The following is a 17086-nucleotide window of genomic DNA, read 5'->3' on the forward strand; positions in this document are numbered from 1 at the left end:
TGACTTAAATAGAACAAAGTGAGCGAGTGTCATTTATGATTGTCATATCATAGAAATTTGACATGAATGATGGTATTGTTGTTTGTGTGACAAATGAAGAGGTTTTACGCATGGTAAGAGAGAAGAGGAGTTTGTTGAGAACCATAGAAAATAGAAGAGACAAGGCTTGGACACCTGCTACGACACGACGAATTTATCAAAAACATAATTGAAAGGAGAGTTGAGGCAAGGAGACGGAGGGGGAGACCAAGGAGAACATACATAGATCAAGTAAAGGAAAAACTCAACGTCGTGTCGTATCAGAGGCTGTCAAGGAGAAGGCTGAAGAGGACCTACACATATGGAAATCGCTCCACCGACAAGAGTAAACTCTTAAATATATGATGATGATGATGATATTGTCACACTTTGTCATTGAAAATGGCATGGAGAGTCAGCTTGATCCGACTACCCATATGTACAAGCGAAATACGTCAATATTTGGTTCGAATCGGCTCCTGGCACTTGGCAACACTATTGGCAGAAACGTCGGCACGATCTGAAAAAGATTCAGTAATTGTCTACGCTCTCCAGTTCGGAAATAATTGACTTAATTGATCGAATTCGCAGTTCGAAGTTCGAACGAGTCTTGATTTTAATTTATTTTGTGCGTATTAAAGTGGGTGTAGTTAGGAAAGGTTCTAACATAAGGTCAAAATTAAAATGAGTAGGCTGAAGTCTACACTGTCCCATGTCCCACAGCTGGCCTCAAGCACGAGAGGAATTAGGCTTTGGGCTATAGTCCCCACGCTGACCCCAAGCGGGTTGAGGACTTCACATTCACACACACCTTTTGAATTTCTTCGCGTATTCAGGTTTTCTTAAGATGTTTTCCTTTACCGAAAACCTATTGGTAAAATATCAAATGATATTTCCGTACAAAGTTCTGAAAAACTCATTGGCACTAACGGGCCAGGATTCGAACCCTAGACTTTCGGAATTAACGGTTAACACGCTGCACAGGTTGGGGACAACTGGGAAAGGATAATTCCCAGTTGTCTATAATACGAAAAGATTAAGACAAGTCTCAATAATATTGTCTTCGGTTACCGCGATAGTTACTCATGAAATAAAACTATGAATGATGTATTATAAATTCAATATATTATCCGTTTTCATAGTTTGCCACCACGAACGCTGTAAAGGGTTCGAAACGTCTGGATGTACTATTAATTCAATATAGGTACGCGATATAATCCGTTTTCATAGTTTTATTTCACAAGTCTCAATATTACGTTCTAAGTTTCGAGACAAAGGATTGTAAGGTTATTCATGAAGGTTATGAATAAACGAAGTGTAAATAAATGTGGCATTCTCAACCAAAAGGGTACTTATTGTCGGTTGTCAATAAGGCGCTATTTCCATATAGCTTCAATTTGAAATCAACCTTATCGACTAGCGACAATGTGGTACCTTTTGGTTAAAAACGTCACAAATGTATGTATGTAAGTCAATAAATTACGACTTTATATCAAATGACCCTTAGAATGAAATCATGCCCGTCCGCCGATCCTTTTATAGTGATAAACACATGTGAGCAGTAACCTCATCACGTATTATGTTCTTTTTATGCTAATACGTTCTTGGCACGCTGGTAATGATAGTTATAGGTTCATGTTTATTGCTACCAAAGAGGATATAATAGAATAGAGCGGTACTGTCATAGTAAATGTTGTAACCACAGTAAATTCACTGCCATCTATCGACACACTTTAAAACTAAAAATGAAGATTTATAAAAATACGACACCTTACGACGCCTTTGTACATCTTATTATTTGTACCATGTAATTTTTAATATGTATATTTGTACAATAAAGAGTTTACTACTACTACTAGTAATACGACAAAATGTATTTAAATAATATGGTTTTTTTATTTTATTTGCATAATTTTTTTTTATATGATTTTGATATATGTTCTTTCACTGATGTGCGTTAAAATTGTTGAATAGCAAACGAAACCGTCAACGCCCTCTATACGAGAGTAGGCCAAAGGTAGTATCTGTTACGCCATCTGATCGAGAATCAAATTTTCGTGATTTTCGAGACACGTTTTTTCCTTAGACTGTATACATCTTTTACGGAGTTATATCTATCTTTGTTGCTACGTTCGAGTGTGGTAGATTATTTATGGTAAGGTCACTATTAGGTACACTAGAATAGAATAGTGGAAACTAACGACACAAGCTATGTATACTAAGAATCATATTTATGATGATATAGGATATATGATAAGATATAGGATATAATATTGTTTTTCTTTATGTTATTCTCGAACTCCCCATCGGCACACAAACCTCCATAAGGTTTTGCCTACGATGGGTCTTGTAATGATCTAAAAAACTGTAATTTGCTTCCTTATTCAATAAATTAAAAAAAAAAGTTTTTATTTATAAACATACAGACAATGGACATACATAAAAAGAACATAGTGAAATTAAAGCGTCACGAAATGGCCCCACAGCATGTTGCTGGCGACTTCCAGCGCTGATCTTCCGATGAGACCATCAAGTGAGAAATAATCACGGAAGGTAACAGACAAAAAGAAAGAGACATAAAGGAAAGAATAGATAGTAAGATCTACCGTTAAGGTAGAAAAAACTATAAATTATACCAAAGATAGATATAACTCCGTAATAGATGGATACAGTCTAAGGAAAAAACGTGCCTCGAAAATCAAGAAAATTTGATTCTCGTTCAGAGGGCGCTACTAGCTTTGGCCAACTGTCGTATAGATGGCGTTGACGGTTTCGTTTGTTATTTAACAATTTTAACGCATATCAGTGAAAGAACATGGGTCAAAATCATAAAAATAATTAATGCAAAAAAAAAATGATTTATCCATATTTAAATACATTTTATCGTATTTTTTAAATATTTATTTATAGTTTTAAAGTGTGTCGACCGATGGCAGTGAATTTACTGGGGTTACAAAATTTACTATGACAGTACCGCTCTAGTATAAGTTACTCTATGATTATACCTAAAAGTATATTGTTTATGTCACGTTTATGGTAAAAAATAAAACCGGCCAAGCGCGAGTCGGACTCGCGCACGAAGGGTTCCGTACCATTACGGAAAAAAACAGTAAAAAAATCACGTTTATTGTATGGGTGCCCCATTTCAATATTTATATTATTCTGTTTTTAGTATTTGTTGTTATAGCGGCAACAGAAATACATCATCTGTGAAAATTTCAACTATCTAGCTATCACGGTTCATGAGATACAGCCTGGTGAGAGACAGACAGACAGACGGACAGACGGACAGCGGAGTCTTAGTAATAGGGTCCCGTTTTTACCCTTTGGGTACGCAACCCTAAAAACGTATCTATATGATGACCGTTCCTAACCATCTACACGGTATCTAAAAAATAAATGCATTCCCGTTGCCAGGGAGGTTTTGGAATTATACTGAGCAACTTTTACTATGGGACCAACCCCGAAATCGGGAACAAAATTTTGGCTGTTTCATACATTTCGGCTGGTCCATTTTCTATGGGAGGGTAAATTTTTTTTCGCGATTTCGTGGTTGGTCCCATAGTAAAAGTTGCTCAGTATAATCCCAAAACCTCTCTGGCAACAGGAATGCACTTATTTTTTTGCCACCCTGTATAAGTAGGTACTTTACATTACTGGTACCTACCTACTAAACTATTAAATTAGAAATGTGCAGTCAAGCGTGAGTCAGACTTAATTACCTACTTTTTGCCTCCGCCTATGGATTTTTAAAGACATTTCACTCACGTTTCACATAAAAAAAAATTGTTAAGAAAATGTGCAATGTACGGAACCAATGGAACGAGAGTCCGACTCAAGTTCTCAAGTTCATGGATTGTCCGAAATATATGTTAAAGTATGCACAGCTATCTGTAAGTTTCAAAGTAACTCTCTGTACAATTTGTACCAATATATACCTAGATTAAGAAACTAGTATAACGAAACTGGGTCCTGTAACACAGGATTTCCTAGCTCAGGACACAGGGCCGTGATTTATTGTATACTCAAATTTGCACAATAAACTTTTTTCATTTTTTTTTCATAAGCTTATTGATATATTTTTTTTTTAATTTTAGTTTACCATCGGTTGATCTTGTCTTTGCAATTAAAAATAATGTGCCTTCATATTAAATATTTAAGACTATTTTACATCGCATTCGGATAGATCTTTATCTTCCTGCACCTACAGGAAAACTAATTAGTAATTACCCGTGAAATAAAAGGAATTCCTTCTTCAATTACATTACTATTATCGCCCAAACTGGATGTAGGTGCTAAGTGAACGTAACGAAGCGTGTGGTCGCCGTGTGGTACAAACTAAAAAAAAAAACGGACAAGCGCGAGTCGGACTCGCCCGCCGTGGGTTCCGTACTTTTTAGTATTTTGTTATTAAAGCGGCAACAGAAATACATCATCTGTGAAAATTTCAACTGTCTAGCTATCACGGTTCATGAGATACAGCCTGGTGACCAGGTGACAGACAGACGGACAGATCGACCTAGCCCCAAACTAAGCAAAGCTTGTACTATGGCACTATGGGCACTACTTATGTAAAAAGAATCTAAAATCTATACTAGTTAGCAGTTTTTGACTGGAAAGTTTAAGTTGGACTTAAATTATGGAATAATATGGAACCATCTCATGTGAAGTGGAAGCGCTGGTGACCTAGCGGTAAGAGCGTGCGACTTTCAATCCGGAGGTCGCGGGTTCAAACCCCGGCTCGCACCAATGAGTTTTTCGGAACTTATGTACGAAATATCATTTGATGTTTACCAGTCGCTTTTCGGAGAAGGAAAACATCGTGAGGAAACCGGACTGATTCTAACAATGCCTAGTTCCCCCTCTGGGTTGGAAGGTCAGATGGCAGTCGCTTTCGTAAAAACTAGTCAATTCTTAGGATTAGTTGCCAAGCGGACCCCAGGCTCCCATGAGCCGTGGCAAAATGCCGGAATAACGCGAGGAAGATGATGATAGAACCATCTTATAAAATCGCGAATAGGAAAATTCAATAAGAAAATTATGTAGGTAACTTTACTCGCCAGAACGACCGTTTTTAGGGTTCCGTACCCAAAGGGTAAAAACGGGACCCTATTACTAAGACTCCACTGTTTGTCTGTCTGTCTGTCACCAGGCTGTATCTCATGAACCGTGATAGCTAGACAGTTGAAATTTTCACAAATGATGTATTTCTGTTGCCGCTATAACAACAAATACTAAAAAGTACGGAACCCTCGGTGGGTGAGTCTGACTCGCACTTGTCCGGTTTTTTCAATTGCGCCACCGCCTAAAAAGTTAATGTATCGTAATGCTCCTAATTATGACGGCGTACGTAAACTAGTTATAGTGTATGTCTGTCTGTTTATTCGTCCAATCAGACGAGCTCGCACCTCGTTGGGGCGAGGTCGGAAACTAGTTGCATGTTGTTTCAAAATGCTATTTTCCTTTAATATTTTTCATCATCATTAACTTAAGAGTTATTCTCTTGTCGGTGGAGTATCTTCCAGCTTTCCCTATCCCGCGCCAGCTCTTTGACTTTTTGATACGACACGACCCCTACTTTTTCTTTCACTTGATCTAAAAAGCTGCGTCTGGGTTTTCCTCTACCCCGCTTCCTTCCTATCCGCCCCTCCAGGATAGTTTTAAAGAAGTAGTCGTGTCGTATTAAGTGTCCAATCATTTTCCCGCGTCTATTTGCAATAGTGTTCAGAATAGCTCTTCTTTCACTCACTCTTCTTAGCACCTCCTCATTCGTTATCCTGTCTCTCCAACTAATGCCTTCCATTCGCCTCCAGCACCACATTTCAAATGCTTCCATTCTCTTTCTATCTCTTAGGGTCATTGTCCACGTTTCACTTCCATAAAGGGCTATACTATACTTTTAAAAACATCTAATTTAATAATAGAAGACACAATTATATTTTTAAAAACATCCAAAACATTCAACTTACGTTACAGCTACTCCATATAAACATGAATTGTCATAGGGACCATATCGCCGCTATACTTACTCAACCTCGTATCTGCAACACTCATTTGATGACAAAAACACCCGTATTCCGAATATAAGAAATGCGACATTTCCATCAAATGATTGTTGCAGAAATGAGGTTGAGTATGTATAGCGACGATATTCGAAGCGAGCAGTATAGAGGCCTGACACTCTTTGATAGAGAAAGATAGTCTTATTGCGATTCCTATAAAAGGAAAGAGAAAATAGATGCTTTGTCCTTATCACCGACCGGGCTTTTCATGGTCGGGTTATGGCATCATAGCAAGGAGGCGATGGCGAAATACCGAAATTCATAAGAGTGAAAGAGAAAAAGGATTATGCTGCCATACATGAAACTGTGAATACATGTATATGTCTTTCTATTACCTCTTGTCGCTCGGTTTCATGTCTATAACTACTTGTATAAGTATACTATGTCTATGACCATTTCTAATAAAATACCCTTACACTCAAAACACTGGCCACCCCAAAACGGCATTGTCCAAAAAAACTTATATTCCATTTGTAGAAAAATAAAAACAGAGGGATAAGGCAAGCATCTGGCCGGCGAATTTATGATAATATTCGTTAAATAATAGAGAAGCGCGGCATTAAGATACAAATTCGAGGCGGGGAAAGGGTTCGTAGGGCGGGGACGACGATAGTTGCGTCGATAATATCGATGTCGATATAAAGTTTGACTAAAAAGACTTTAAAACCATCACCATGTTTTGAAATAAACATTTATGATTAAAAAAAAAACAATAAATCATGTTGTAATCTTCATCAGTAGTTTCACTCTTCCAAATAGTGTTTCCCGAGATTTTACTTGAGTTATTATAAAAAATACTCAAATTACTATAATCAAACAACACACACACACACATCACACTCACATTATAAACAAAGTGTGTCTTACGCAATAAATAATTTTGAATTTTTTAATTTATAAGGCGGAGGAAAAAGCAAGGAGCGTAAAATTAAGGTCTAGTTTGATATTATCAATGTTTATAAAGTAACGGACAGTTAACAGTTGCCCGTTATGTACACTATAATTGAAATAAAATAGACATGAATAACTTGATGGCTATTTTATATAAATATGGCGTTAACGCCTTGGTTATTCTAGGTTGGTCTAGTATATGACATCCAATTTTAGTTCTATTACCCACATGTAGGGATTTTTATTCCAACTGTCCGTTACTGGATAAGCCATTTCGATTGCTCATACTCACGTTAGTGCGCTATGCAACGAATGAGCACTGCCAAGCATGCAACTGCAAAGTATTAAGTTGGCTGTGCTTCTCATAAATCCCACCCCTAAACATCGACAACAGTATCGACACGGCGCACCCCCACGACATTTCCATGTAGGTCGCATAAAAATAACATTTTCGCCTCCCCGGCACATCTGCTCAAATATTGACTCGCCGCGATCGTGTCTGGCGCAAGCAAGATTTTGACTTCTGCCTTTCATTTTGAAACTGATTGCGTTTTTTGTTTTTGTGCTGACGTATAACAATAATGAACTTTTTTTATATTTTTTTACTGTCTATCTAACGGTGGGTTTTCGATCGTTTACTCTTGTTTTTAAGGTTTTTAGTTGATTGGTAGATGTTCCTAAAATGTTTCATTTATTTAAGTCTATAATATTGTCTTCGTTTACCGCGATAGTTACTCATGATTTAAAACTATGAAAACGGATTATATCGCGTATATAGAGTCCCGTCAAATATATGCGATATAATCTGTTTTCATAGTTTTATTTCATATTTAAGTCTGTTCAAGAAACTTCAAGATTAAAAATTTGGTGCAAGCAAAGTTTTGACTTTTGCCTTTCATTTTAAAAATTATCGAGTTTTTCGTTTTGTGCTGACGTGCACGTGCTATTAACACATTGTACACGACCAATGAACATTGTTTTAGTTTGACAGGGGTCACATTGGAAAATAAATCACATAAAATATTTTGATTACTTTAGTTTTTTTTGAGTTAGTTAAAATATTTTGATTTGTTTTTAAGTTTAAACGATTGAAGTGATGATGTTTACATTTGTAATTTTATTTTATGTACTCTGTACGTGTAACCTACCACGCCAAGTTATGCTGGGTCAGATAGCGGACGTAAAAAGACCTGTTGGGCGTCCAGCTCTACGGTTTAAGGACTCCTGTAAGCGGGACATGGACAGTTTTGGCATTCGGACCGACAGTTGGGAGAAACGTGCTGAAATGAGACCGGAATGGCGTCACGACATTAAGGTCGGAACATCAAAGCACGACGATGACTGGCTGGAGAACCTTAAGCAGAAAAGTCTTCGTCGTGCTCTACCACCTCCTGCGGACTCGCGTTTTGTGTGCGATCGATGTGGCAAGAAATGCCGCGCTGCGATAGGACTTTACAGCCATCAACGGCGATGCAGGACCCCATAAACCCACAAGCGCCGCAACAAGCATCTACAACAGATGATGTGGCCAATGATGATGATGATGACTCTGTACGTGTAATTAGCTTTATCAATAAATATATGAATATGAATGAATATGAAACTCCATCTAATGGCCAGTTTTAGATTGGTCTTTTGTTTCTGCTATCTTGGTAAATAGAATTATCTGTTTATATTTTTAGTGTTCATTAGGACACTTAGGATCTATTTACGCATTGTAAATTGTTGTTGTTGTATTTATTTAGTGTAAGTTCATACATTTCCTACTACGTAAACGCAAGTAGCAAATATATATGAATTCGCAAACACCAATCCATGTGTAATCAATGTGTGAACAGGCTCTTACTACATTTTGAGTGTTACTACACCGACATTGCGATATTTAAATGAGGTAGTTGTGAACCACATATTATCCCTGTTCACACTTGTTCGAATACAGCATTAAACGAACAAAAACTCTTTATGTCCACTCCACACACCTCTGACGCGAACGTATGACATGTGTTCGGGGGTGTCAGAGCTGCATTATGTTCGTAACGTAGCCTCATTCAGTACTTATACAACCTGACGATACAGAATTTTTATCACTCATATTGTCCTTACAATATGACGTAAACCAACGAACCCTTTTAAGATTAATACCGTCTAAAATTCCCGCAAGTTACTTTTCATACTTTTCCCTTTAGTAACTATTATGTAGTTGATCAAACCAAATTGGCAGTAAATAAGAACCAAAAAAACTATACTCATCCTTTTTTTTGGGTGCTAGTACTAGTGTAAGACGAAGATAGTATGACTATCACTGTCTGTGTTTGAAATGAGACAGTCCTTTGACAAACTATACTTGCTCCATTGTAGCAACGATGGTGGTGTACAAGAGACATCATTATTGGAACTACATACATAGGTACATATATGTATTCTAATATTATGTATTTGACGGTTGTTAAAAGGGCTAATTTCAATTGTTTTTGCGTTTTTAAAGATTTTAATTGGTTTAACGTCTTATGTCTTCCGATCTCCGATAAGACTTAATATACCGGAAATACTAGCTTGCACGAACATAATTATGTACAGGAGTTTATAAATATGTATACATTTCTTTACCTTAACCCATTGCAAGAAGGCGAAAAAATTTATACATATTTATGAATTCGACTGTTCGTCGTAACGGCACGGCACGCGAAAACCGTCGCAACAAGCCCGCACTGCTAGGGTGCCGCGTCGCCGCGTCAGCACCCCGATCCAATTTCAAATTTGAATTCCGAACCGCTTCCGCCTGCAGCGGCTTTCCCTCGCTTTTCTTTTTGGCCAGTGCGTTTGAGTAGCGTCTTTGTTTATTTAACAGTTCCTTTTTGGAGTTTTTTTTTATACTGGCTGCTGAGTCCTGAGTCTTTAAACGATTATGTTAAGCTATAGATTATTGACAATGTATTGACAGGTAGTTTAAACTGAAAAATTGAAAAAGACGATATCTGCGTTACTTATCCGTTGCATTCTTTCATGCATATTAGTGATGGAATTTCCATCAGAAAAGTTCCTTATGCACATGAACCATAAGGAACTTAGCCGGCTATGCGGCTATGCTTAAAGGTTAGTTTTTCGGGCATGGTGTTGCTCAGTACAGCTTCCAGGTAGCATTTATGCGTCATAATGACGTGACTTTGCTACCTGGTATATCCCATGGGAAACCGGAACTATACGAAACGAAAAATCATTTCCCCTATATCTTTACGAGTCGTGTTTTTTTATGGGCCGACAGTTACGTTACGTCATTCTATTCTATATTCAAGTTGTCAGAAAATAGCGTAATAATAAGGCTGTAAGTTCAAGAAAAAAGTAAACAATTTATAATAATCCCGTTTTGCGCGGATTTTGCTATTTGAGATTCTGAAAATTGTAGTCTATTTAATGCAGAAGAGCCCTTTGCATTCATTTAAATCAATTTAGTAGCTTGGCATACATGCTATAATAAGAATACAAAACAAACATACAAAAACCGCTAAAATGATAACCCTTTAACCCATTTTAAAAAATAGCGATGCGAAAATGAACGGTTATCTTTTAATTAGTTGTATTTATGTATAACACTTTTTAGGGTTCCGTACCCAAAGGATAAAACGGGACCCTATTACTAAGACTCCGCTGTCTGTCCGTCTGTCACCAGGCTGTATCTCATGAACCGTGATAGCTAGACAGTTGACATTTTCAGATGATATATTTCTGTTGCCGCTATAACAACAAATACTAAAAACAGAATAAAATCAATATTTAAGTGGGGCTCCCATACAACAAACCTGATTTTTTTGCCGTTTTTTGCGTAATGGTACGGAACCCTTCGTGCGCGAGTCTGACTCGCACTTGGCCGGTTTTTATCACTGACGGTGCCAGTTCGGATTATCTTAGGTGTCCTATACTCCTATGTCAGTGTACGTTTGATGTGGTATTTTTGCGACAACCTGTGTATCTATTTTGTAGGAAATTTTATATAGATTATTTACGTACAAGACTATTTTTTGCTATGGGTCACCGTTTAATAGTTATTTACGAAAAGCTATAAAAGGGGGCCTTTAACACCCCTTTAGCTTCACCCCCACCCACCTTAATACACCATTCCCTACAACTATGCCAAAATTGGCTTATACACGAATTATTACCCCCGATTGGCAATGTTTGGTCTTCGTTTGGTGTACTAAACGTAAAGATAACACATATATCATTCCTTAAACAACTAAACGCAAACTTAACTCCTTTGTGTTGAAACAAAGGAACGTGGCTAACCGAGGAACAATATTAAAATTATTATCCAAAAATCAGCAGAAACGAAACGGAATTTCGCCCGCGAAAAGACTTTGACAGCGAAAAAGGCGGGAAAGGACCCCCATTACAGACAAGTGACGCCTCGAACCTGCTTGAAACTAAAAAAGCTTATATTTATTGGGTTTTTGGAAGATATGTGTCGGTTTGGTTTTGAGAGTACTCTTGCCTGGCTGTATAATTGGAGTGGAAAGATATGGCTAAATTTTAATAACTTTCCTGGGCAAGTTATGGGTTCCAGTGTATATTAGGAGTAAGTGTTGTTATTTATTTGATCTTGTAAGGTGCCTACGCAAAAATGGTCGTTAGACTAAATACTAGCCTCTGCCCGCGTTTTCGTCCGCATAGAAGTTAATGGGGTTGGCAAAATCTCTATAATTCTATACAATAGGGTAGTTGACATTTTTTTTATGGTATCAGTCGATCAGGTTTGTTTTGAGGATCAAATATCTGTATGGGACCCATTGTCTTATAGCAATATAAATGTCACAAATGATGGTCAAAGTCTGGCATCGCCACTTTACTGAGCAAACGCTCTTACAAAATGGCGACACATCGTGAAATCACTATGTCACTTTGCTTCTAGAAGCCGTTTCGATGTATGGAAAACAAGTAAATTGCGATTTTGTCGGTGAAATGTTGAGTTAATGTATATTGTGGCTAAACAATATTTTTTTAAATAAAATGAAAGGAATCGAATGGTACCGTTATTTTTTACCTATTAGAAAGTTTAAAAAAAGATTTTTTTTTTTGAAACTGAGGTCTTGTATTTTTTTATTATTCCCATATATTTTTTAAGTTTCCAATTTATTGTGATAAATTGCTCATTTTCTATTTATTTAACTAGATTTAGTTATAAAATGCAACATGTGTTAACTACCCTATTATCGAACCTGCTCACAAAAATTCTGAAGAATTGATCAAAAAAAATCTGTAGAGGCTAACAGTCGGACATATAACAGCATTTTTTCACAAACTGAAACAAAGTCTTCGCGCTCGCTCGATCATTCACGGTTACGGCTTTGTCTATGTCAATCCGCCAATCATAAAAACAGGCCAAGTGCGAGTCGGCCTCGCGCACCGAGGGTTCCGTACTTTTTAGTATTTGTTGTTATAGCGGCAACAGAAATAAATCATCTGTGAAAATTTCAACTGTCTAGCTATCACGGTTCAAGAGATACAGCTTGGTGACAGACAGACAGACGGACAGACAGACGGACGGACAGCGGAGTCTTAGTAATAGAATCCTAAAAAGCATGTGGATTTAAAAGTCATCTGCCTCTGATTCAGAAAATGGCGATGTCTCGGTTTGAGACGAGGAAGGTTTTATTGTCATAAGATGAGATTACAACATTTCGCAAATACTTAATAATTACATGTCAAATTGCGTACTATTATTGAGAAGTGTGATGATGGCCGAGAACCCTAAGAACCTGCCTCCTAAATACTGCCTGCCGTGAGTCGAAAATGTCAATATTTTTGTGTTTAAATCATTATTATTTGTTTATTTTTGTGTTTTATTCATTATAAAAATTTTCATCGGAGTGATGTTATTATGACACCTATTTTTTTTATTGTGTTATCGTAGAGAATACGCTAAATAGCGCGGTAGCGGCCGGCGAGCGCCAGGACAGACATGTTATTGTACCTACTAAAAAAATTCAAAGTCTTTTTTTGCTTTAGGCCAACCGATATATACCTATATTTCTATACTTCGCGTTCAAAAGTATATGTTACCGTCTAATTGCTCTACTTATAGATATCTATTTTTGGTAAGTTATTCGCGAATGGTAGAGTCAGTCGTCAAACTTCTATGTACAATTTTGAATGATTCACGGTTAGTTTCACTAGACTTATATTGACCGGGATAATAACCCCCGGTATGCCCGGGACACGGGGGTTGCCCGTGAACAGGATGCATGTAACTGCGTCGAAATATCGGGAGCTCGAAAACAATACAAAAGGTAATCACGGTCCATATCCCGGTCAATATAAGTCTAGGGAAACTTCTATGAAATTATGACGTGCAAAAAAACACTTGCACAGTATGTGCTATCAAAATCGCTGCAGAGTTATCTTGGTCTGACTCTAGATACTTTTGACGCGTAGTCTGATCGGTTGCTTTTGACGCCGACTGTACCAGAAGTTAATGTACGAAATTATTGCATTTATTGTAAACTATGTGAGGTATGCAATAAAGAGTATTGTATTGTATTGTAATGTATAGCGTATTTTGTGTCCCACTGCGTCCGTTTAACAACTAATCCTAAGAATTGGCGTAGGCACTAGTTTTTACGAAAGCGACTGCCATCTGACCTTTCAACCCAGAGGGGAAACTAGGCCTTATTGGGATTAGTCCGGTTTCCTCATGATGTTTTCCTTCACCAAAATCACGTTTGTTGTATGGGAGCCCCACTTAAATATTTATTTTATTCTGATTTTAGTATTTGTTGTTTTAGCAGCAACAGAAATAAATCATCTGTGAAAAATTCAAGTGTCACAGTTCATAAGATACAGCCTGGTGACAGACGGACAGACAGACAGAAAGTGGAGTCTTAGTAATAGGCTCCCGTTTTTACCCTTTGGGTATGGAACCCTAAAAAAGCTATAACTCCCAAGGAAGTAAAATGGATTTAAGGTCCCGCTGCACATGCATGAAATAGCATGCTTACTGCGCAAGTGTGATGATAATATAATAGTGCTAAAACTATAAGAACAACAATTATGCAACTGACATATAGTGGAGTTTTAAGGATTTGCCACACTGGATGCGTTCTGCGGTCAGCGGTCAGGTCAAACCCGCATTATGTATGAACAACATTGACAGCAACCTTTGAAGTTGAAGTTTGACCTGACCGCTGCACGCTGAACGCATCCAGTGTGGCAAATCCTTCAAAGCACATTTAGCGCTGCAACCACATTATATGTTTAAAAAATATCACGTAAGTAAAATCCGTGAAATTATGGTAGTTATTATGATTCATATTTATGTTGATATAATGATACAACATAACAAAACGTAATAGGTTTTCTTAGGTCATATTTTCCCCTGCTATCACAAGTTTTCGTTATACATAAGTACTTATTGTTAGCAGTTAGCATTACAGCCAGCGAACATTTAGTTTAAGCTCTCTCTCTCTCTCTTTAGCCTTTTTCTACCCTTTGGGTGTAGGCCTCCTTCATTTTGCGCCATTCGTCGCGGTTCTGTGCGACCTGGAGCCACTGTTTCCCCGCAGTCTTCTTGATGTCGTCGTCCCAATGCATCTGGTGTCTACTTTGAGGACGCTCTTCCCCCCACGGTCGTTACTCGAGCAGTCGCTTGCTCCATGAATCAGTCTTCCGCGCTATATGACCAGCCCATTCCCACTTCAAATTGGCTACGCGTTTTATAACATCATTGACCTTGCTCTGTTGTCTCAGCCATTCATTTGTTTTAGTTTAGTTTAGTTTAAGCTATTGTTGGTGAATAAAAATTTAAAAAAGATTGTTTTAGAAAAGTACAATACTAACTCTGGCCAGGCTATGTTAATCACAAACACAATCACAACCTTACTGATAACAATAAATCATTTGATGTAAAACATGTAGGTAAAAAGTTAGGTAGAAAGAGGCTGGCTCAACTGGACTCGACTGGAAAGAGCTGGAAGTAGCCGCTCAAGATCGTGACAAATGGAGGATTCTTCTGCGAGCCCTATGTCCCTAATGAGGGATAACAGGAATACATCATCATCATCATGTAGGTAAATAGTTGAAGACCTAGTGAGTAGCCTAGTGTCTGGCCTAGTGAGTAGTGACCCTACCTGTGAAGCCGATGGTCCTGGGTTCAAATCCTGGTAAGGGCATTTATTCAGTGATGAGCACAGATATTTGTTCCTGAGTCATGGGTGTTTTCTACGTATTTCAGAATTTATATATTATATAAATCGTAGTCTAAGTACCCACAACACAAGCTTTATTGAGCTTACCGTGGGACTAAGTCCATTTGTGTAATAATGTCCTGTAATATTTATTTATTTATTATTTATACAAAATAGGAAAAAAATACCACGTCAAAACTTTTCATCCTCTTGCTTGAAGAAAGCTTGTCCCAGTTGCACCATTTAATAAATTCAGAAAATAATCCAAACCATGTGGTAATTTAAATTTTTCTTTAGTAATATTTACAAATATCATAGTAAGTAAGGAATGAAATTTTAGGTAATGATTGACGTAAATGACGTATGTCAATAATGTCAATCTTGACCGGGCATTGACCGGGACATTTTTCATAAAAAAAATACAATCTTGTGCCAACATAACGGAAATAGGTTAAAAATCGATAATTATATACGATTATTCCGAAATAAAAATAATCGGATAAAGAAAAGAAAGCGTAAATGTCTTCAAACCACGTGGAGCGGCAAGGTCGAATTTATGTTTTCAACTTGTCAAGCGCGGCGTGTGATAAATTAATTCTACGGGCCGTTACCGCGATCTATGCTAAGGAAATTCATACCTTATACGCGAAATATAAGGTCGAGTTTCCTTCGCGGTAAAGGCCCACGCATAGTCGCCAGCCCAGGCAATATATCTTAGGCCGTGTACTGCCCGTGACAGTTCGTAAACAAACTGGAGCTACCGCAACAAAGGATCTCTGCCATTTTGCAATGTTAATATACAACACGAGCCAACTTTGAGCTCGGCCAACAATTGTATTTTCCGAAATATCAATCGTAATATATGCATTGACGTTTTTAATAAGCATAGAATACAAAATTGAGGTCTTAATAGGGCTCACTTACCAGAAGAAAACAACACGGTGTCGCTTGGGACTGTGGAGTCATCTGCACATCTTGCACATATCGATTACAGTCTTGCAGTTCTTAAAAACACTAAGCTAAAAAAGGAGGTTAGCACCAAAAATCTCAAACAGTCATTTATCAATCACCAGTCACGCGAGATAGTATTAAATAAACAGCTTTTTATTACAAATACAACACGAGCACGTTATGTGATTCACTATCAAAATAAAAATAGTGGCAGACGCTCCGTCGACGTTCGAGCCACTGTCTGTCTGCCGTGCTGTCAATATTCGTCAAAACGAAAATGGCGACACCCTCGACAGAATACGATCAGCACCGGCCTGCCGGCTATCGCCTTCCCTTTCTAAACATAGCGAAAGAAAAGGATGGGTGCCCGACGTGTTGTCTTCAACCCGAACGAGCTGATTTGTGATGTCACGCCCAGCGGCGTAACGTTTGCGTAATTAAACGCTCATGAAGGCTCTTAAACTCGTTTTAATAGCGTTAATTCACAACTATTTCTTAAAATAAGGTCGCCGGTTGAAATTGTTCATCATACAACAGATTGACGCAATGAAATGTGTCTTTATGTCCTAATAATTCGTCTCTGCGCAGGCTAAGCCCGTCCCACCACTCAATATCTGTCGTGAGAGCGCCTCCTACTTTTTCTTATTTTATTCGTGTCTATTTTTTTCAGACGTTCATCTCGACTGCATTAATCTGGTGCAGTCTCACTGCAGTTTGATTAATAATCAAGTTAAGGCTTTGCTCTCTTTGAAAACTCGTTCGCTGATGCTCACGATAAAAAGGTTGTTTTATTTATTTTTGCCCAGTGCCTATAAGTTTTCTAATACTTACCGTGTTCAAAATTAGGACTACGAATCTTTATTTACTGACTATAGTATAATCTACGACCTATCACGAAACTTACTATAAAAATTAATACGTTGCCTCCTTACTTGGCCTTTGATGGCTTTGATACAGGTTAATCGGATGATTCTTATCTGAAAAAGATTA

At 37.7% G+C, this 17086-nt stretch overlaps 1 protein-coding gene across 1 annotated transcript in view; it reads right to left on the reverse strand.

Annotated features, from left to right (window-relative positions):
* LOC134753530 (homeobox protein PKNOX2-like) overlaps positions 1-16882 on the reverse strand; it is a 48681-nt gene extending 31799 nt beyond the window's left edge. The window contains exon 1 of the mRNA XM_063689440.1: positions 16070-16882. The gene's annotated coding sequence lies outside the window, so the exon portion shown is untranslated. The remainder of the gene's footprint in view (positions 1-16069) is intronic.
* Between the last annotated feature and the right edge of the window lie 204 nt (positions 16883-17086).

The sequence above is a fragment of the Cydia strobilella genome, chromosome 27 (assembly GCF_947568885.1).
Source record: "Cydia strobilella chromosome 27, ilCydStro3.1, whole genome shotgun sequence".
NCBI lineage: Eukaryota > Metazoa > Arthropoda > Insecta > Lepidoptera > Tortricidae > Cydia > Cydia strobilella.